This window comes from Strigops habroptila, chromosome 2 (assembly GCF_004027225.2).
Source record: "Strigops habroptila isolate Jane chromosome 2, bStrHab1.2.pri, whole genome shotgun sequence".
NCBI lineage: Eukaryota > Metazoa > Chordata > Aves > Psittaciformes > Psittacidae > Strigops > Strigops habroptila.
The window spans coordinates 77,707,781-77,729,807 of NC_044278.2; the positions used below are offsets into that span (position 1 = coordinate 77,707,781).

A 22,027-nucleotide genomic window follows, 5' to 3' on the forward strand; every position below is an offset into this window, starting at 1 on the left:
TCAGTAAAACTCATTATCGCATTCCCCCCCTTTCCTGGGAAAAAAAAAAAAAAAAAATTACCTTTTCTTAAATATGTTACCACAGTGGCACCACCGTTGCCACTGATGGTCTCAGCTCTGGCCAGTGGTGCAAGTGTTTTGGAGAAGACTAGAACTAGCTGTGTCTGAGATAGGGGCAGCTCCTGATGTCTTCTCATTGAGATATGTGGGACTGGGATTTCAAAAATAAAGACAGAAATCTAAACTTAGACATGCATACATAAGGCACATGGGATCAAAATCCACACTGAGATAGTTGTCTAAGATATTTGGGGTGACTGATGTTTGGTGGGGGGTTTTGCTGCTTATTCACTGAACTCAGACCACACATTTTGGCTGTTACTTTTAGGTAGCTAAAAATGAGATTAAGTAAACTTCATTCTCCATAGAAATCAAAGAATCATGCAAAGGCTGAAGAGGGAAGGTATCTCTGGAAGTCATCTGGTCCAATCCCACTTCTCAAGGAGAGATACCTAGAGCAGGTTGCCCAGAATATACCCAGATGGTTTTTGAAGATACCCAAGGACGGAGAATCCCCACCTCCCTGGGCAAACTGTTCCAGTGCTTAGTTACACTCACAATCAAAAATGTTTGTGATGTACAGACTGAACCTCCTGCATTTTCACATTGTGCCCATTGACTCTTGTCCTGCCACTGGGCACCACTGAAAAGAGCCTGGCTCCATCCTCTTTGCACGCTCCTTTCAGGCAAATAGATACATTGATGAGACCCATCCCTGAGGTTTTTCTTCTCCAAGATGAATAGTCCCAGATATCTTAGCCTTTCCTCATAGGAAAGATGTGTGTCCTGGGTTCAGCTATAGCAGTCATTTTTCTCCTTCTTAGTAGCTGGTGCAGTGCTGTGTTTTTTAACTTTCAGCCTGGGAACAACGCTGATAACACTGATGTTTTCAGTTGTTGCTAAGTAATGTTTATTCCAACCAAGGACTTTCTCAGTCTCATGCTTTGCCAGGGAGGAGGGGAAGCCGGGAGGAAGCAGAGACAGGACACCTGACCCAAACTAGCCAAAGGGGTATTCCATACCACAGCACGTCATGCCCAGTATATAAACCGGGGGGAGTTACCCGGAAGGCCTGATCACTGCTCGTGTCGGGCTGGGTATCGGTCGGCAGGTGGTGAGCAATTGTATCCTCTCCCCTTGTTATTTCACTAATCGTTATTATCATTGGTGGTAGCAGTAGTGGTTTTGTATTATACTTTAGTTGCGGGACTGCTCTTATCTCAACCTGTGGGAGTTACATTCTTCCCATTCTCCTCCCCATCCCTCCGGCAGCGGGGGGAGGAAGAAGCGGGGGGGGGAGTGAGCGAGCGGCTGTGTGGTTCTGAGTTACCGGCTGGGCTCAAACCACGACAGTTCTTTTTGGCGCCCAACGTGGGGCACGAAAGGTTGAGATAACGACAGATCTGACCAGAGTGTGTTTAATCATATTTGTGATAAGCATTCATTTTTACTACTCGTCACAATGGTGATTATTTGGCTCTCAGACTTGTTGCGCTTGATCTCAGAGTTTCAGCATGTTGTACCTTACTTACAGCCACTATTTGCTGTTTTAGTGTTTATCGGCTGGGGGCCTGGGCTAAGGTTCTTGTTTCACTGTACTTCATGGTAATGACTTGTAATACAATAGACTCATTGATCATGAAACTGGTCTGGTTTGTGCTTCCAGCGTGGCCATCACCACTATACATTGGGAGGTATATAATGAAATATTTTAGCAATTGCATATCTTTTTTTTTCTCCTCGGGGGGTAAACTTACGAAGGAAGCATTCTCTTTCACCCCCTGTTCCCCCACCAGCCTATTTGCAACAGCAGTTGAGAGTTCTGAAGGTTTTAGATGGCCTTTGAGTACCCTTGAAACCTGCCTGCTGATTGTGCTGGGGATCAGCATGTTGGCAAACATACGGAGTGTGTTTTACCCACGGCCATCCCGTCGTAGGAACATCCTATTTCGTTTAATCTCAAAAATTCAGCAGTATCAGGTTCGAATCTGGTCTAGGGTTAGACGACGATATAGGAGGACCACCAGGAGATTTTCCCTGAGGCTGGACAGTTATGAGTGGCAGGGTGTGTGGGATAGTATGGGCAAGTACCTAGGCCAGTGGGCCCCTCCAGTGCTTTGGAACTTCACCACTGAACAAGTGCAACATCCGGAAAAAACTAGTAAAACACTTAAACGAGGTGTGCTGTCGTCCTGGTTATACCAGAGAGGGACAAATCTTGGCAACGTGCTGGGGCTTGGCCTATGCCTACAGAGCCCTGCTCAACACTATCCAGCACCTTCAAAGGGAAAAAAAAAATGTCTCTGGATCTGATGGCAAAGCAACAGACAACGCAGCTATGCCAACTACAAGTACAGCAGCTACTCAGACCCTGACCACAACAGTCAACACAGCTACTCCAAGTACAGCAGCTACATCAACCCCAGTGACAAGCACAACAGCTACTCAAACCCTGACCACAACAGACAACGCAACTACTCCAACTTCAAATACAGCAGTTACACCAACCCCAGTGACAAGCACAACAGCTACTCAAACCCTGACCACAACAGACAACGCAACTACTCCAACTTCAAATACAGCAATTACACCAACCCCAGTGACAAGCACAACAGCTACTCAAACCCCGACAGCAACAGACAATGTGGCTACTCCAAGCACCGCAGCCACACCAACCCCAGTGACAAGCACAGTAGCTACTCAAACCCCGACAGCAACAGACAATATAGCTACTCCAAGCACCGCAGCTACACCAACCCCAGTGACATGCACAGTAGCTATTCAAACCCCGACAGCAACAGACAATGCAGCTGTTGGTGTTACTCAACTCCCAAGCACAACAGCTGCACCAACCCCAGCAATAGACATTGCAACCACTCCAATCCTAGTGGCAGACACTGCAGCCACTCCAACCACAGTGACAAACACTGCAGCTAAACCAAATGGCCAGTTTGTGACAATGTCTGTTGCTCCTGTAAGCAAAAGCAGACGAGAGGCACAAAGAGCAACCCGCGAAGCGAAGAAAGATGAAGACCCAATGCCATTACTACATGCAACAGCATCTGAACAAGAGTTACTACTACGTGGGTCAGAGGAAGAGGAAGAAGAAGAAGAGGTCACTTCTCGACCCCGGACCTCAACCGAACTGCGGAATATGCGAAAAGATTTCACCCGTCTTCCAGGGGAGCACATTGTCACCTGGTTGCTCCGATGCTGGGACAATGGGGCCGACGGTCACGAACTAGAAGGTAGGGAAGCCAAGCAGCTGGGATCACTTGCTAAGGAAGGAGGAATTGACAAAGCGATTGCAAGAGAGAAGCGAGCCCTCAGTCTTTGGAGGCGGCTCCTGGCAGCTGTGAAGGAAAGGTTTCCCTACAAAGACGATATTACGAATCGCTCAGCCAACTGGACCACGATAGAGAAAGGCATCCAGTCCCTGAGGGAATCAGCCATTATAGAGATGATCTATCGTAGGCCGGATGCCAGGAACACATCCGTAGATCCAGATGAAGTCGAATGTACACGACCCATGTGGCGGAAACTTACACGGAGTGCGCCATCATCATATGCCCACACATTGGCATCAATGACCTGGAATGACGGAATATCACCAACAGTGGATTGCCTGATTCGTCAACTCCGAGAGTTCGAAGACGATCTCACCCCTTCCATCATTTCAGCTGTGGAAAAACTGTCCCAGGAGTTCAAACAATTGAGAGACGATTTATCCGATCTATCCAGCTCCCCACGCGTACCAACCCATGTCTCAGCTATTAACAGAAGGCGCCCTACTGCTCGAGAAAGAAAATATAGGAGGTACACGCCACGGGCCACCCTATAGTTTTACCTGCGGGATCACGGAGAAGACATGAGAAAGTGGGATGGAAAACCTACTTCAGCTCTGGAGCAACGGGTGCGTGAACTGAAGAGGAGAACAATGGTCAAGGATGATCCTCCCAGGAAAGCTGCTGCTCCAGTCTCTGGCGAGCAGTTTCCCAGGTGGAGCGAAAGAGCTGATTTTACTCCAGCCCCTGTGATAAGGAATACTAATCCCTTTCTACAATACAGAAGTGGAGAATTTTGTGATCACTATTAGAGGGGCCCTGCCTCCAGCCAGGTGGAGGAGAGGGATAATCGGGTTTACTGGACTGTGTGGATCAGATGGCCTGGCACATCAGTCCCACAGAAGTATAAGGCTCTAGTAGATACCGGTGCACAGTGTACTCTGATGCCATCAAGGTATCAAGGGGTGAAACCCATTTCTATTTCTGGAGTGACAGGAGGATCCCAAGCGTTAACTATGCTGGAAGCTGAAATCAGCCTGACTGGGAGGAAGTGGCAAAAGCACCCCATTGTAACTAGTCCAGGGGCTCCATGCATCCTTGGCATAGACTATCTCAGGAGAGGGTATTTCAAAGACCCAAAAGGGTATAGATGGGCTTTTGGTATCGCTGCCTTGGAGACAGAGGAAATTAAGCAGCTGTCCACCTTACCCGGTCTCTCAGAGGATCCTTCTGTTGTGGGGTTGCTGAAGGTCGAAGAACAACAAGTGCCAATTGCAACCACAACAGTGCACCGGCGGCAATATCGCACCAACTGAGACTCCTTGATTCCCATCCATAAGCTGATCCGCAGACTGGAGAGCCAAGGAGTGATCAGCAGGACCCGCTCACCCTTTAATAGCCCCATATGGCCAGTGCAAAAGTCTAATGGAGAGTGGAGATTAACAGTAGACTATCGTGGCCTGAACGAAGTCACACCACCATTGAGCGCTGCCGTACCGGACATGCTAGAACTTCAGTATGAACTGGAGTCAAAGGCAGCCAAGTGGTATGCCACAATTGACATTGCCAATGCATTTTTCTCAATCCCTTTGGCAGCAGAATGCAGGCCACAGTTTGCTTTCACTTGGAGGGTCATCCAGTACACTTGGAACCGACTGCCCCAGGGGTGGAAACACAGCCCTACCATCTGCCATGGATTGGTCCAGACTGCACTGGAACAGGGGCAAGCTCCAGAACACCTGCAATACATTGATGACATCATCGTGTGGGGTGATACAGCAGAAGAAGTTTTTGAGAAAGGGAGGAAGATAATCCAAATCCTGCTGAAGGCCGGTTTTGCCATAAAACGGAATAAGGTCAAGGGACCTGCACAGGAGATTCAATTTTTGGGAATAAAATGGCAAGATGGACGCCGCCAGATCCCCACAGACGTGATCAACAAGATAACAGCAATGTCTCCCCCAACTAACAAGAAAGAAACACAAGCTTTCTTAGGTGTTGTGGGGTTCTGGAGAATGCACATCCCAAATTACAGTCTGATTGTAAGCCCTCTCTACCACGTGACCCGGAAGAAGAATGATTTCAAATGGGGCCCTGAGCAACAACAAGCCTTTGAACAAATTAAACGAGAAATAGTTCATGCAGTAGCCCTTGGACCAGTCCGGGCCGGGCCAGATGTGAAAAATGTGCTCTATACCGCAGCTGGGGAGAATGGTCCTACCTGGAGCCTCTGGCAGAAAGCTCCAGGGGAGACTCGAGGTCGACCCCTTGGCTTTTGGAGTCGGGGATATAAAGGATCCGAGGCCAGCTATACTCCCACTGAAAAAGAGATACTGGCAGCCTATGAAGGGGTTCGAGCTGCCTCAGAAGTGATTGGAACTGAAGCGCAGCTCCTCCTGGCACCCCGGTTGCCTGTGCTGGGCTGGATGTTCAAAGGCAGGGTCTCCTCTACACATCATGCAATGGATGCTACATGGAGTAAGTGGGCCGCACTAATTACACAACGAGCTCGAATAGGAAATCCCAGTCGTCCAGGAATTCTAGAAGTCATCATGGACTGGCCAGGGGGCAAAGATTTTGGGATGTCACCAGAAGAGGAGGTGACACGTGCTGAAGAGGCCCCACCATATAATGAACTGTCAGAGAGTGAAAAGCAATATGCCTTGTTTACTGATGGGTCCTGCCGTATTGTGGGAAAGCATCGGAGATGGAAGGCAGCTGTGTGGAGTCCCCTGAGACAAGTTGCAGAAACTGCTGAGGGAGAGGGTGAATCGAGTCAGTTTGCAGAGGTGAAAGCCGTCCAGCTGGCCTTGGACATTGCTGAACGAGAAAAATGGCCAGTGCTTTATCTCTACACTGACTCATGGATGGTGGCAAACGCCCTGTGGGGGTGGTTGCAGCAATGGAAGCAGAGCAACTGGCAACGCAGAAGTAAACCCATCTGGGCTGCTGCATTGTGGCAAGATATCGCTGCTCGGGTGCAGAACCTGGTGGTGAAGGTACGCCACGTAGATGCTCATGTACCCAAGAGTCGGGCCACTGAGGAACACCAGAACAACCAGCAAGTGGATAAAGCTGCTAAGATTAAAGTGGCTCAAATGGACTTGGATTGGCAACATAAGGGTGAATTATTTTTAGCCTGGTGGGCCCATGACACCTCAGGCCATCAAGGCAGAGATGCAACATATAGATGGGCTCGTGATCGAGGGGTGGACTTAACGATGGACACTATTGCCCAGGTTATTCACGAATGTGAAACATGTGCTGCAATTAAGCAAGCCAAGCGGTTAAAGCCTCTCTGGTATGGAGGACGATGGCTGAAGTACAAGTATGGGGAGGCCTGGCAGATTGACTATATCACACTCCCACCAACCCGCCAGGGCAAGCGCTATGTGCTTACCATGGTGGAAGCAACCACCGGCTGGCTGGAAACATACGCTGTGTCCCACGCCACTGCCCGGAACACTATCCTGGGCCTTGAGAAACAAGTCTTGTGGCGACACGGCACCCCAGAGAGAATTGAGTCAGACAATGGGACTCATTTCCGGAACAACCTCATAGACACTTGGGCCAAAGAGCATGGCATTGAGTGGGTATATCACATCCCCTACCATGCACCAGCCTCTGGGAAAATCGAACGGTACAATGGGCTGTTAAAAACTACACTGAGAGCAATGGGTGGTGGGACTTTCAAACACTGGGATACACATTTACCAAAAGCCACCTGGTTGGTCAACAGTAGGGGATCTGCCAACAGGGCTGGCCCAGCCCAATCAGAACTTTTACGTACCGTAGAGGGGGATAAAGTTCCTGTGGTGCACATAAAGAATTTGTTGGGGAAGAGAGTCTGGGTTATTCCTGCTTCAGGTAAAGGCAAACCCACTCGTGGGGTTGCTTTTGCTCAGGGACCTGGATATACTTGGCGGGTAAGGCGGGAAGATGGGGAAGTCCGATGTGTACCTCAAGGGGATTTGATTTTGGGGGAAAACAGCCAATGAACTCAATTGTACGCTGTTGCCTGCTCTATAACACTTTTATAGCCCACCAGCTAGATATCTTCAGGTCGCCAGCAATTGACCCTGACTTCCCTCCGATCATCACCTCAACAAAGAATGAATTTTGAGGAAACCAGACGAGCTCAGCAGTGACCAGACGAGTTTGGCGGTATCATCAGCAGGCAAAAACCCAACACTACATACCGTCCCTCCTGCCCTGAAAGACTATTACAAGAGTTGGAGCCTGACATCATGGACTGGATGAGTTCAGCAATTTTACAGGCATTGGTCCATGGACTAGGGAATGATATCTTTCTCTGTGTGTGGGTGTGGGTGTATATATATATGTGTATATATATGGGACAGGGGTGATGGTGTGCTGAGAGATGTGGGATCTGAGCATGACATGAATGGTATGGAATAAGGGGTGGATACTGTCCTGGGTTCAGCTATAGCAGTCATTTTTCTCCTTCTTAGTAGCTGGTGCAGTGCTGTGTTTTTTAACTTTCAGCCTGGGAACAACGCTGATAACACCAATGTTTTTAGTTGTTGCTAAGTAATGTTTATTCCAACCAAGGACTTTCTCAGTCTCATGCTTTGCCAGGGAGGAGGGGAAGCCGGGCGGAAGCAGAGACAGGACACCTGACCCAAACTAGCCAAAGGGGTATTCCATACCACAGCACGTCATGCCCAGTATATAAACCGGGGGGAGTTACCCGGAAGGCCTGATCACTGCTCGGGTCGGGCTGGGTATCGGTCGGCGGGTGGTGAGCAATTGTATCCTTTCCCCTTGTTATTTCACTAATCGTTATTATCATTGGTGGTAGCAGTAGTGGTTTTGTATTATACCTTAGTTGCAGGACTGCTCTTATCTCAACCCGTGGGAGTTACATTCTTCCCATTCTCCTCCCCATCCCTCCGGCAGCGGGGGGAGGAAGAAGCGGGGGGGGAGTGAGCGAGCGGCTGTGTGGTTCTGAGTTACCAGCTGGGCTCAAACCACGACAATGTGCCAGACCCTTCACCATCTTCATGGTCCTTCACAGTGTACTGCCCAGTAGCTCCAAAACTAAACTGTCAGAAGGAGTATAGATACAATAATTCACTGTTCTCTCCAAGGTCCATGGACTGATTTTTAATTTCTTTTCAAGAGAAGTGTGTCTTGCTAAGTATAGCTGATTAGTCCTGGCTTTCTCCTGGGAAAGTCAAGAGGAATATGATTGTGGTGAAGTTGAGGAGATCCTTGACTTTAAAACTGGCAAGTCTTTGCCAGTTACCAGATTTTGTGTTTAGTAACGAAAGAAAAAAAAAAATTGCCTACAATCAAGAAAACCTGATTTCATTTTGGTTTTAATCCTGGGCACAGGAAGATTAGTGTGTATTTTGGGTATTCTTGTAGGGTTATCCTAAGCCATCTCTACACTGGAACATTGTGCTGGATGTTGGGTCTGAAAATTCATTGTCAGATCTTAATGTGCCCTGAAAGTAAACCCAGAGTAACATGTCACATCAAGTACAACGTGTAGTAGACAGCAGTCATGTAAAACCTTGTTACTAGCACACTAGAAATGCCCTTTCAGCATTTCTGCTCTACCTGATTTGCCTGGGTTAGGCAGAATTTTTGACCTTTCTGGAAACTTTTTCTCAAAAAGTTGCAGTATGAGTACCAACACTGATGACAAGACTCAGTCTGAAGTTTCCAACGAACACTAGTTGGGAAAAGAAATTACATGTAACCATTATAAAGGTAGCAGTAAAAATGGTTATAGCAAGATGCAGCATCACTCCAGAATTTGTATGAAAACACAAAATAAGATCAATATTATGTTCCAAAATGCTGGATTTGGATATTCATTGTGAAATGCTGGTCACTCAGTATAACTTACAACAGGTACGTAAACACTACAGAACATGTCACATATAATAGTCTGCCACCTTGGATATGCATCACTGTGTATCTGGTACATGTATTTACAAGATCCTTCAGATGTTTTATGGTCTGATCCTTTTTAGTAAGGATCAAGTGAGCTCAGTCTCCCACACTAAAAGCCCTGTCTTCCCTAGCGATGTCTATTGGTCATAGAGGGAACTTTGAAGCTACAGGGTTCTCTTTCTGGAGACAGTTAAAAATAGTCTGAAACCCCAGAAAGCATTTCTGTTCAAACAACGCCTAAGTGGAACAGGAGCAGAATGCTCCCAGAAAAAGACAGGTAAGAAGCAAAGAATCACCTCTGCTCTGGTCCTAAAAGGTGCAAAAGGGAAAGGTGAACGGGGGCCTACATAACTGTGAGCACAAGATGGAGAACTTAATTCCCAAATTTAAAACTACTTTCAAATAATAATAAGAGAAATAAGAACAACAAAACCCCCCAAACAGGTAGATATATTTCTAATTTACTAATTAAAATCTAATTGTAAAAGATACTAGCTTTTATAACTCTGGTCTGGTCTCTTCTGCTTATCTATACCCTGAGCAGGTGCTTCCCTTTCTGCCTAGCTGTTCAAGAGCTCTAGCTTTAGGGGGCCTGCTGCTGTGGATGCCATCCCATGCCTGCCTTTTGCAGTATCACCTCTTTTCCTGGTGCCACTGAAAACCACAACGATACCCAGTGAAATAGACTGTGGGATGTTTCTCCTGATGTTCAGAGAGGCAGGCTTATGAAAATGTCCTGAGCATATGCCAGCTCTCCTGATTTCTCCCTTGAAGCAGTAATTGCAGTACAAAATTCTTACTATTAAGATTTTTCTTCTCCACCTTAGTAGACTGTCCAGAGCACAACTACCAATTCAAGTCCATCATGATATAATTTATGTCCCACAGAAAGTTCCTGTCTAGTGAGCCTTGGTGAGCTGCCTCGATCTGTCTTCCAGATATTCTACACAATCATCCTTGCTTCTTTTTTCACATTTTCAGTGTGCTGCAAGATACTGAAGAAGCTGTGCTTCTGCAATAGGTCAGATGGTGCTCATATAATTCCTTAGGAGAATGAAGTGAGAGAGTGAATAGGCAAGAGACAATGAAGCAAACCAGAGTTCCTCAGTGCCATTTGGATGAGGGTCTGTTATCTACCTTATTCTTTCCTCTGTGTGTATGGCTCCTTGCACAGAAGCATAACCATGGTTTATTGAGGTCAAAGGCACTTGCTATCTCCATCTGTCCTCATGGGAAACAAAAGAGAATACTCACCTATGCTTGCAGTGACTGAGGGTTTTTACAGAAGTTTCTGTGAACCAGCAGCTGCTTAGGTAGAAATGTGTGTTCTCATAGGCTGGAGACATGTTAAGACTCACAAAAGCATATCTGTTAGAATTCACGAGACACAGACTACTTGTTCAGTGTTACAGTTTGAGACAAATTTTTGTGCTGTGAGAGTTGCTGCTTAAGACTGAGCATAGCAAGAAGAGCAAAATTCCTAGCAGCAGGCTGGCTTCTCTTTACATAAGCAATATCCTAGAGATGTTCCCTTTGCCCTTTTGAGTATTCCGCAGCCTGTCCTCTCTGCCACATTAGTCACCTCTTCCCCTTTATAATAGAACAGCAATAACATGTATTTCAGATCAGTGTTGTGATACTGCTTCTATTTAAGAAGACAGAATTATCCAAGTGCTCTTGTTACTATAAATGATACATATCACAGACACCTGTTATGTGTTAGTCTCCTCATCAACATCTGTTCCAGTGTCATGCAGTGGTGTCCTGTGTATTCTTTATTCCTTCAGAGACTATCTTTATTTACTAGGATTTTATATTTGAGAGCTGTAGGTTGTTCTTTTCCTTTTCACAGGAACAAAATCTGTACAGTACCCTGTGGATCAGCACAAAAGATGCTTAACTAGGCTGTTGTTTTCTGATATTTTCCATGGTATTCCATAGTGAATCATCTGTATATTCTTTTAAACACTTTTCTGTTTTACTGAGAAAATCTTTTGAAAGCACAGGATTTTTTTTTTTATTTTTTTTAACTTCCTTGCATACAGAATCTTCTTTCTTTTGATGACCTGATACAGGGAATAAGGTATAATTAAAAGTGCAAAAGAAACAGTGGTTCCCAAGTACAACTATTGCAAGAACTACTGCGTGATCACTTATAACAGTTCGCAGCAATTTTTTAACTTCAGTAATAACCTGGACCTCCCTATTACAGTTTTTGTAATAATTACCCAGATTCTCCATTTTAATGTTGCAGGAACTATTGTCCTTTTGCATTTGAAATATAGCACGACATTATTCGTTTCAGTATCAGTAAAGTTCAAAATAATCCAGTAAGACAGAGTCTTTGCCCTACCAGAAATTACTGGCTGCTATTTTAAATACATCAAAATGTTGACATGTCATTTATATCTAAATTGTTATTAAAAAAAAAAAAGAAAAGGTAGATATGTGGCTTAAAGAAAAATGTTTATTTATGTGATAGAAAGCTCATCTCCCCACTCACAGAGGAGTGCAGAGGCACAGGGCAGGCAGGGGAACTCCAAAAACAGTTGGAGAAGCAAGCACCAGCCTGGCCCAGGGGTCAGGTGAGATGCACATGTGTGTCTGGGTGTCTGTCTGGGTGTCTGCCCATCTGCACCTGAGACAACAGGGTGTTCAGCACTGAACCCAGGACACAGAGGAAGAGCAAAGATCCTGGACCAGCTGATGGATGGACTGTACGTGGAATCCCAGAGGGGTCCAAAGTGTCTGTGTGTCTCTGTGTTGGTGCATGTTTGCATGCCCCACTGGAGCAGGACTGCAACACAGGAGCTCAGAGCAGGTGCCAGCAACTAGGGAGACTGGAATCCAGGGACAACTACTGGGCTGATGAGTGTCTGAGCTAGAGGGACCCATGATGCACAGTTGTGATACATACACATACATATTTTCCACTAGCTGGCCTTTATTCTGGCCAGCCACGGAGAGGACCAGGATGAAGTTGTTTGTGCTGTTTTCATGTGAGTTCTCTGTGTGTCTGTCTGTGATTGGTGTGGCCAGCTGCGTATTTTGGTATGCATGTGTTTTATATGTCTACCTCTGTGTGCGCCAATTGGGAATACATGCTCAGCTTCCCTCCTGGTTTGATATGGGGATGTGGAGCTGAAGCAGTCTTTTCTCCATTGGGCTACCAGATTTGACAGCTCCCTAATACAAAAATGTAGACTGACATGTGATCACAAATAATATCTCACTTCAGGTTAAGTCTGAAGGATTCGTTTGTATACCTGATCTTATTTTGGTGTTCTCAAAATATTTTATTTGTAATTGTAGCCTTTTGATTTGTTCTTATTACAATTGTATTGGAGTCTTAAATTCATTAATATAATTATTGCATCAATTTGTTTTCTAAATCTAGAGATGTTTATTTTGAAGGAAACAAAATGGATTTGCCAGAAGGAAAACAGTGTATACAGAACACATAACAGAAAACTATTCCAGAACAAAATGTACAGTCTTCTGTGCTGTAATTTTTTAGCCACTGTAGAAAGAAATGACTCAGTGGCTGTCAAACAAATTCAGTTAAATTCTCTTTTTTTCATTGGATGTCTTCTGGTTTTGTTTCCTCCACAAAATTATTCACATGACTTTCCTGGATGTATAGTAAACATGCTTCCTCTTCTAAATAAGGCTGTGACAGTACGTTTAAGTAACGGACTCTTTATCATTTACTCCCTGCTCACTCCCTGACTCTGTCTCAGGCTGTTGCAACAATCATTTGTCCAACTTATGGACCCGGGGGTTATTTCACTGTAGGGAAGGTGTTATGGATGAGACTGCACCAAATGTGGTTCTTTGCCTCTCCCAGGCACTTTAACATCCTTTATACACTCAAACTGCACTTCAGCCTTGCAGAAGACTTTGTGGTATGAAAATCACAGTGTGTTATGCACTCTGCACAGTGCATAACAGTCCTTTCATTATTTTAGACACCTTGAGCTGAGAGAATAAAAAACCCTATTCATGAAACGTTATATAGGTCTCAGGTTTACTGGGACATTATATGGTTGACAGCAAGGATTAAAGACGAAGCGTGGGCATAGCTGGTCTGCTTTACAGTTGTTTAAGCTCATTTCAGATATAAGGGCTCCTCTGCTTTTGTTCGGGACTCATGGACAATTTCTTAGAAGAAACACGTTCAAAAATACCAGTAACTCTCCATGCCTATAAGACTTCAGCAAAATTTATCTTCCATGATGTCATGCTGGTACAGAGGTGCAGGACAGAGAGAAAACCAGACACCTTTTTCAGGGGAAATCTTGCTCTATAGCAGTCCACTGTGCAAGATTTACCTTCCTGAGCTGCAACAATAATGAGCAGAATATATCTTTGCTGAAAAACACCCTCATTAAAGTAACAAAAAAGATGCTAGAGTTACAGCTTCAATATTTATTGTAAATAATCTTCGCCCAAAGCTTGTTAAATCAGGTTTTGCAATGAGTCAAAGATTTTCCCTTTAAAGCTAATGAATACATCTTACATATTTAGGTGTGCAGCCAAATATATTTTCCATGTTGGTTAGATATGATGGCAGTTACTGTAACTGTACGAACTAGCTAGCATTACCTCGTACTTTATGAACTCTAATGAACATTATGGAGTTGTTCCCAGATTGGTTTTGCTTATAATTATTTTTTCTTAATGAACTTACATATGTGGATCCAATCAAAAACCTACTTAGTGGAAAAGTTTAATTTAGGAAGAATCTTAAAAGCACTTCAGGCAGATATGCAATTAGGTGTTAATGCAGCCGTCTTTGCTTAGGATGCTCACTTCAGGTTGGACCCTTTCTGCTTTTTCTACTGCCCTTCTCCACTCCCCTGTCCAGACCAAAGTTTTTAACCATACTGTTTAAGAAAAGCTGCTCTTTGCTGTAATTGTAGCCATTTTCTACTAGGTGTGTTGTTTTTTGGTTGTTTGGGTTTTTTTTCATTCCTCCTTTCTTCATTCCTGCTTACCATTTGGAAAACAGTAGATTTATTAGAAAAGTAGGCTCATCACTAGTAGTGGGTTTTGCACTCATTTTCACAGATGAAGCCAAGCCTAAAATAGATGATATTTCATGGTATTACGTCATATCTCACTAGTGCTTACACACAAATAATGTAACTCAAAAGAAAGTTATGGAAATTTAAGAATGCGTATTTTATCGTGTAGCCCACAGACAATCTAGTTTTCACTGGAAATGAAATCTTATCACCCTTAGTTTCTTTTTTTGTTTCTTTTTTTTTTTTCCTGAATGTTACAACTATGTAAGACATTTAAAAGTGTACAAGCTATGGATGTTCCTGCCAAATACACCTTAGATGTATCTTAACAGTTTTTGTTCTGTCTCCCTATCATAACACAGCATTGGACTTGAGAATCAACCCCATCCTTACTCTAAAAATGCTTATTTTAACATTCCCTGTTTTACATATGCGTGGAAGTGAGTTCCATATCTAAGTCTCTTCTTGTTGGGTTTTGGGGGTTTTTTTTTTGTTGTTGTTGTTTTATTTATAAACATTTTTAAACTGTGGCAGATATCTGATACTAAGTATCAGTTCAATAGACTAAATTTAAAGTCAATGCTAATTATAATTTCTTATGTGAAAAACAAGCATATAGATTTAGTACTAAAAACAAGAAGGCTTAAAAAAAAAAACCCTTTCTTTTTAAAAAATATTTAATTTAGAATTACTTTTATTTAACTTCCAGAGATAAATTCTTCAAAGAAAAATAGATAAACTACATATGTTATTTCAAAACTCTCTATCATTGTGGTTTGGATTTTTTCTGATTACATGAATATCTGTCAAAATACAAGTGAAGTAACTTAGACTGTAGTTACACAAATGCAATTGTGATTGACTCATTAAACATAAAAATATAATTAATCCAATGTGAACATCTAATTGCACTTTAATATGGAACCTTTGTGCATAGCTAAACAAAGCTGATTATTAAACAGAAGTGTACAATAACTGGAGAGGCCTCAATGCATGAATGCATGAAGACCTCTTAAATCAGGTTTCGTAGCCTTTTAAAAGGCTATGGTTTTAAATCAGGTTTCATACTACTCGTACTAGGAGTATGACAAGTCTCTCATACTCCTAGGCTGTCACTTTTGGTGAATAACCTTGGTGGAATCAAGATGACTACTGAACATGATGTGTAAGGTCTCTTTAGTATAAACAGCATATGAAACAATATATATATAAGCTTTGGTGTGTGGAGCCCGTTCATAAAGACATAAAGCAATTAGAGACTTTCATTATCTCTCCCAGGCCTTGGCTAGTTCAAAATGGGATTTCTTTTCTAAGCTGTTAGAGGGCTCTAGTATATGTGATGAGCAGTAACCCAGATGAGAATTTGCCCTTCCTTTTTTTCAGAGGAAATAAAACACACTGGTGTTCCCACTTCATCAGTGCAGTCCAAAGAGAACTCTGGATTTCAGTTGGCAGGTTCTTGAAACCTTCCTAAACTTGCAGAAGAGGATTCTGTAATGCTGATGAATCAGGTATCTTCTCCTTCAGCTGGAGTATTACTGACGCCCTCCAGCCCCATGCACATTTTTGGTGTGCAACCTGATGCAGCTTATACCAATTGTGGTGTAGCAGTCAATAGGCAGTCATGGGTTGCTTGCCAGAGTTTATCATGGAGGAGAAAGAAAAGAGATATTCACTCAGATTATGGTGTTTTCCACCACTTCTTGCCCATCCTTTGACACCTAAAGCCTGTAAACTCTACCCTTAATATGCTTGCTGTAAAAAGAAACTGACTGCAATGAAAAGGTGACTGGCTGAAATTCCCAGCAGAAAGGCATGGGCTGCGGGAGACTGATGATACTTTAATAAAATCATGGAAAGGTGACTAAATGAATATCTGACTGGGTGATACAGGACTGCACAGTTAATATGGTTGGCAGTAAATAAAATAAAATACAAGCTTTTATTAAATAATTTGCCTCTTTTCTTTTGCCCCTTCAGCTAACATTAGTTGCTGCTTGATCAGATATATCTTAAAAAGAAATTAAATGGCTTTAAAAAATTTAGTCATTTGGAACTTTTTTTTTCATGGATTAATTAATGTATCTCAACAAGAGGTTTTACAATCAATTTAGAACTTTTTTTAAATAATTTTCTGTAGAAAAAATACAATAAATTTATGTAACATTTATGTAACAAATTATTGAATTTGCGTAGACCAAATGCTGTATACTTTTGAATTTGCTACTTCATTGTGACAAGGCTATAAATTTGTTCTGGAGTAGGTTTATTCTACTAAATTTCCCAGTCAGCATATAAATTTAGAACAGCAATTTACAAATGGGCACTTGTAGAATGAATACACATGAACAGAGTGGAAGTAATCATCTGATATTTAATATAATTTTGTCTGATAGTTGACTTTATCATCTGCTTCAATAAAAAGGTGCAAAATCTCCTATAATTGCAGACTAACTAATCCAGGAGGATTCTTGCTAATGAAGCACACTTCTAAATTTTTGTCTATTAGTTTGGCAATTTTTTTTTTCCCTTGTTTATTCTGTATCATATTATAGACCTCCACTGCCTCCAAGGTTATTATGAGACTACAGATAATGTCTTTCACTGACTCATGTGGACTGATTTGCATCTTGACAGGTTTGTTGCACCTCTTAAACAGTGTTGCTAATTAAGGAAAAAGAGAAAAAAGACTTGATTCTCTTTTTGCTTCTTATTAAAGTGCTGTTTAATCTATTGTATATTATTCCACTTTCTGTTTCAGTAAGGGCTATTGGATAGAAAAAAGCATATATGTTATTTTCTGATGTCTTTACCATGATTTTAAAAACAGGATTTTAAACATTTTACCTATGCTTATGACTGTTGTGTGTACATCACTCAAAGAGATTTAGCAGTAAGATTTATTGCATTTGAAAGGAGATTTTTTTTTCTATGGGAGGTACGTTTTTGAAAGTCTTGTATACTCATAGTAAATATGTATTTTTAATTAAAAAATTATTATTCAGTTAGGCTTTTTATGTTCCATTACCTTTATTTTTGTTATTATCCGATCATTTACACAAAGAGAGTGGAAAAGAAACAGAAGAATAATGAGAGAGGAAAACCATGAAGAAGTTGGATAGTAATGAAAAAGGTGTGCAAGCTAACAAAAATGGAGAGAAGACTAAATCGGTGACAGGCTATAAACAAGAAAGGGAAAAAAAGCCATGAGAAAAAGGTGGTGTATACTTAGATTTACATTCTGAATCCTAGAAGAATAAGAGAGCAAATCCATCATTTTCACTTAAGAACTTTTTGTAGTCTGATGGTTAACAGAAATCAGAATCAGTTTGCTAACTGCAGTATGTAAAGGTGGAAAGGTGGAAAACATACTGGACACTGCTCATGAGTTACACTGGTTGCCAAAAAGCGGTTGTCTTTATCTGTTACATGCCAATGTGGGAGGTGATTTTTTTTGTAGTAAGAAGAGGACTACATTTATGTAGCATTTTCTGCAGTTAAAGACACAATCTTTAGTAAAGTATGCTATACTCAGTCATACAAGACTGAATAAATCTCTCAAGATTTTCGGACAGTTCCAGATTTTAGCTAACATGACTTTAATGGAAGCAGAATCTAAACAGCTAAGACACTCTCAATGCAAAGAGAAAATTATCTATTCTGAAGTATTCCAAGACACCTGTCTTTTGCTTATCTCACTTTGTTTCTGACAGAAGCAGAGACACATAGACAGATAAGTAGCATCTCAAAATGCTGATCACTGACAGGTTTCTCATTCACTTTAGATTTGTAGGGCTTTGTAAGGCTTTGTGGTACCAACATTGAGACAGGAGTAGTGTTTTTCCAAAACAGCAAATGCAGACTGTGACCCCTTCTAAAGTGATCTAAGAAGAGCAAGTACTTGTATTTTTCTTAAATAGCTGCTAGGAAGTTTCTATCAGATGGTTACCCTTTTTTGACTGTGGTGGGTTGATCCCAGCTGCGAGGTAAGACCTCACCCAATTGCTTGCCCACTCTGCCCCAGTGGGATGGAGAATTGGAAAGGCAAAGATGAGAAAATGCACGGGTTGAGATAAAGACAGTTTAATAGGTGAAGGAAAAAAAAAAAAAAAACCCAACCAAACAAACAAACAACAACAAACCAAAAACAGAACAGAAGAAAACCCCAAGTGATGCTAAAGCTCACTACCTCCCACCAGCAGACTGATACCCAACCAGGCCTTGAGCAACTGCTACTATGGAAAAACTCCCCCCCTTCAGCTTTTATTGCTGAGCATGATGTTGTATGGATATGGGATGTCCCTTTGGTCAGTTGGGGTCAGCTGTCCCAGCTGTGTCCCCTCCCGGCTTCTTCTCATCCTCAGCCTCCTCACTGGCAGGGCAGAGTGGGAAACAGAAAACGTCTTGATGCTGTTCAAGCACTGCTCATCAATAGCCAGAACTGTTTTGGTGACAAATCTAAAACAGAGCTCCATACAAGCTGCTGTAAAGAAAATTAACTTCAACCCAGCCTGACCCAGTGCAGTGAAAAAACCCATTACCACAAAATAGAATACTTGAGGCCAAAGGGCAGTGGTGGTACCTCCTACAAGAAGTTCAGAATATGCTAATTTGAAGCTGATCTACTCAATAAATTTCCTTTAGAAATGAATTTTCTGTTTGTCAAGAACACACTGCATGGGACTAAGCCATGTGATCGCAGGCATGAAACCAACTACATCCTGAGAACTTGCTCAGTGGAGAATGCCTAATGGTCTTAAAAAGTTATACATATTAAAAAACATCAAACCATTGTGGTGAAAAGAACTCATCAAAATTACGGACAGATATAAAAAGAAATGAAAACCATCCTGGTTTAGGGTTATTTTATTGTTCTAATGAATTTACTTGTTCACCACCAGTGAAAAGGGATTTTTTTTTTCAAGCATTTAAACATATATTTTATAAAAAAAAAACAAAAGGTTATAAAAAAATAAGCTGCAAATTCTGTATATCCTGAATTGTCCAACCTATTCTTTAGATAACAGTAACAAAAACAAAAAAGGAAAGGATGATATTTTGAAAGGAAATTTACCGTGACAATAGCAGAACAGCCACTGCTGATAATAAAAGTCAAAGAAATGTAAGGTGGCTGCCATTGGAAAAAGACCATCCAAAATTTGGAAATATCTCCTTACCCACTGATCTCTTTGTTATAAATTTCAAATGTTTATTTGGGTCACATCTTTAATACATGAATTCTGTGCTGGAACAGCTTTCTAATACACAGGTTCTTTACTCACAGATATGTTGATACAAAGCAGTAGAATTCCTCTAAACTAGAATTCCTCTAAAAAAATTGAAATTGGGTTCTTTAACATTATGCCCCATGTAATGGTCTCCCAGGAGTATGTCATGTGATTTGCATTTATTACAAGTTACTTTTAAAATACTGTTCTCTGATAGGCTTGTCATTCTCAGATAAGAACAGTTTCTGAAGCATAATCTTGCCTTCAATTTCCTGAATCTAAATAGCTGTCTAAAATTCTGCATCACATGTGGCATAATAGTTCATTTATATGTTAAATAATTATTTTTACTTTATAAGTACAGTATTTGTAGTCACCAGATACCTACAATAATCTTTTGAAATTAATGTGATAATTAACTTTAACATTAACCTATTGTTTCAAGCTCTTTGAGAACTAGTAGATGGTGGTTTTGAAGGTATTTTTCCACCTGCAACAAAGGCACTTATTTTTATTTTCATTCTCTTTTATTGATGATTGAAATGTTGAATAAAATATATCTTTATAAGGAATGTCCTTGGGCTAGACCTTTGCAGCCGTCGGGTGCGGTAAACCTAAGAATAGAAGAATATGCCTGTTTCAAAATGCTAAACAGTCAGGAAACATTTATTTGGACTAGAATTAAAACATATGTATAGTTAGACTGTCAAATTGAAGTTTTATCCTGAGCCAGCACATGTGTGTGTTTAGGAGTTAGAGGTCCTTGTTATAAGGATGTTTAGTGATCGCTGAGTTTTGTTTCCTGCCATAACCCAGAACCATCCAAATATTGTGCATCATGTGCGCCAGAGATATCAAAAGCTACAAAGCACAGCCGTTGTCTATTTTCTGTTTCAAAATTTTGTGACTTCAAGTTATTTAAGATTTTTACAAAAGATCAGAAGCCTAAAAATGTCTATCACAGGAAGAGAAGGGGAGAGGGGAATGATGTCAAGAAATTTACTGTGTGAAAATAGACAGAAAATTCTGTGCCTGTCTGACTTTATGAGAAATTCGTTCTAGTAATAAAAATGACAATCTAGTGATGTCAGACATGTAAGCAACACCAGCTACCTTAAAGTTTCACAAACATTTCACAAAACTGTTATGATGACGAATGCAATCTATCCAACATTGTTTTAACTCCTGAGGCCAACCCTGCATGCTTCAGCACAGTGAACAGCCCAGCATTCCCAGAATTTTCTCTATGGACTAATAGAAAAAGCAAAATCCTTTTGGGCCCTTACATGGCTTTTGCTTCACTGGCCCAAAGTACAGAATAGATACAGCATAGATATTTTGAAAAAAATGTAGGAAACTCTCAAGATTATTACAAATGTTAGACTACTAATGGTTAAAAAGTCCTAATTTTCTGTCTAAATATATGCGTGCTTTATAGAATCATAGAATGGTTTAGGGTGGAAAGGACCTTAAAGGTCATCTAATTTCAAACCCCCTGCCATGGGCAGGGACACCTTCCACTAAACCAGGTTGCTCAAAGCCCCGTCCAACCTGGCCTTGAACACTTATTGGGATGAGGTATCCACAACATCTCTGGGCAATCTGCCTCACCACCCTCATCCTAAAAAATTGCTTCCTTATGTCTAATCTAAATCTGTGCTCTGTCAGTTTAAAACCATTACCCCTTGACCTATCACTACAGGCCTTGGTAAAAAGTCTTCTCTGTCTTTCTGCAATCAGGTGTCCCCAGAGTCTTCTCTTCTCCAGGTTGAACAACTACAAGTCTTTCAGTCTTTCTTCATAGAAGTGGGTTTGGTAGAGGGGGGCTTCTGTGAGAAGCTGCTAGAAGATTCCCCTATGTCTGATAGAGCAAATGACAGCTGGCTCCAAGATGGACCCACTGCTGGCCAACGCTGAGACCATAAGTGATAGTGGTAGCGCCTCTGGGATAAAGTGTATCAGAAGGGGAAAATGTTACTGTGCAGGAGCAACTGCAGCCAGAGAGAGGAATTAGAACACGTGAGAGAAACAGCTCTGCACACACAAAGGTCAGAGGAAGAAGGAAGGGGAGAAGGTGCTCCAGGTTCCAGAGTGGAGACTCCCCTGCAGCCCGTGGTGCAGACCATGGTGATGCAGGCTGTGCCCCTGCAGCGCATGGAGGTCTGTGGTGGTCAGATATCTACCTGCAGTCTATGTAGGATCCCACGCCAGAGCAGGTGGATGCCTGAAGGAGGCTCTGACCTCATGGGAAGTACATGCTGGACCCACAGAAAGAGGAGCCTATGCTGGAGCAGGTTTGCTGGCAGGACTTGTGACCCCACAGAGGACCCACGCTAGAGCAGTCTGCTCCTGAAGGACTGCACCCTGTGGGAGGGACCCACATTGGTGCAGTTCGTGAGAACTGCATCTCACGGGAAGGACTTACATAGGAGATGTTCATGGAGTACTGACTCCTGTGGAAGGGATCCCCTCCCAACTTGAGCAGGGGAAGAGTGTGAGGAGT

The 22,027-nt window shown here is 42.2% G+C and overlaps 1 long non-coding RNA gene across 1 annotated transcript; it reads left to right on the top strand.

Moving 5' to 3' along the window:
- Nucleotides 1-323: 323 nt before the first annotated feature.
- LOC115604226 lies at nucleotides 324-21,418 on the top strand. Its single transcript, XR_003990157.1, has 3 exons — nucleotides 324-334; nucleotides 4,951-4,956; nucleotides 21,344-21,418. It is a non-coding gene; the product is annotated as an uncharacterized LOC115604226 (long non-coding RNA).
- The last annotated feature ends 609 nt before the right edge of the window (nucleotides 21,419-22,027 follow it).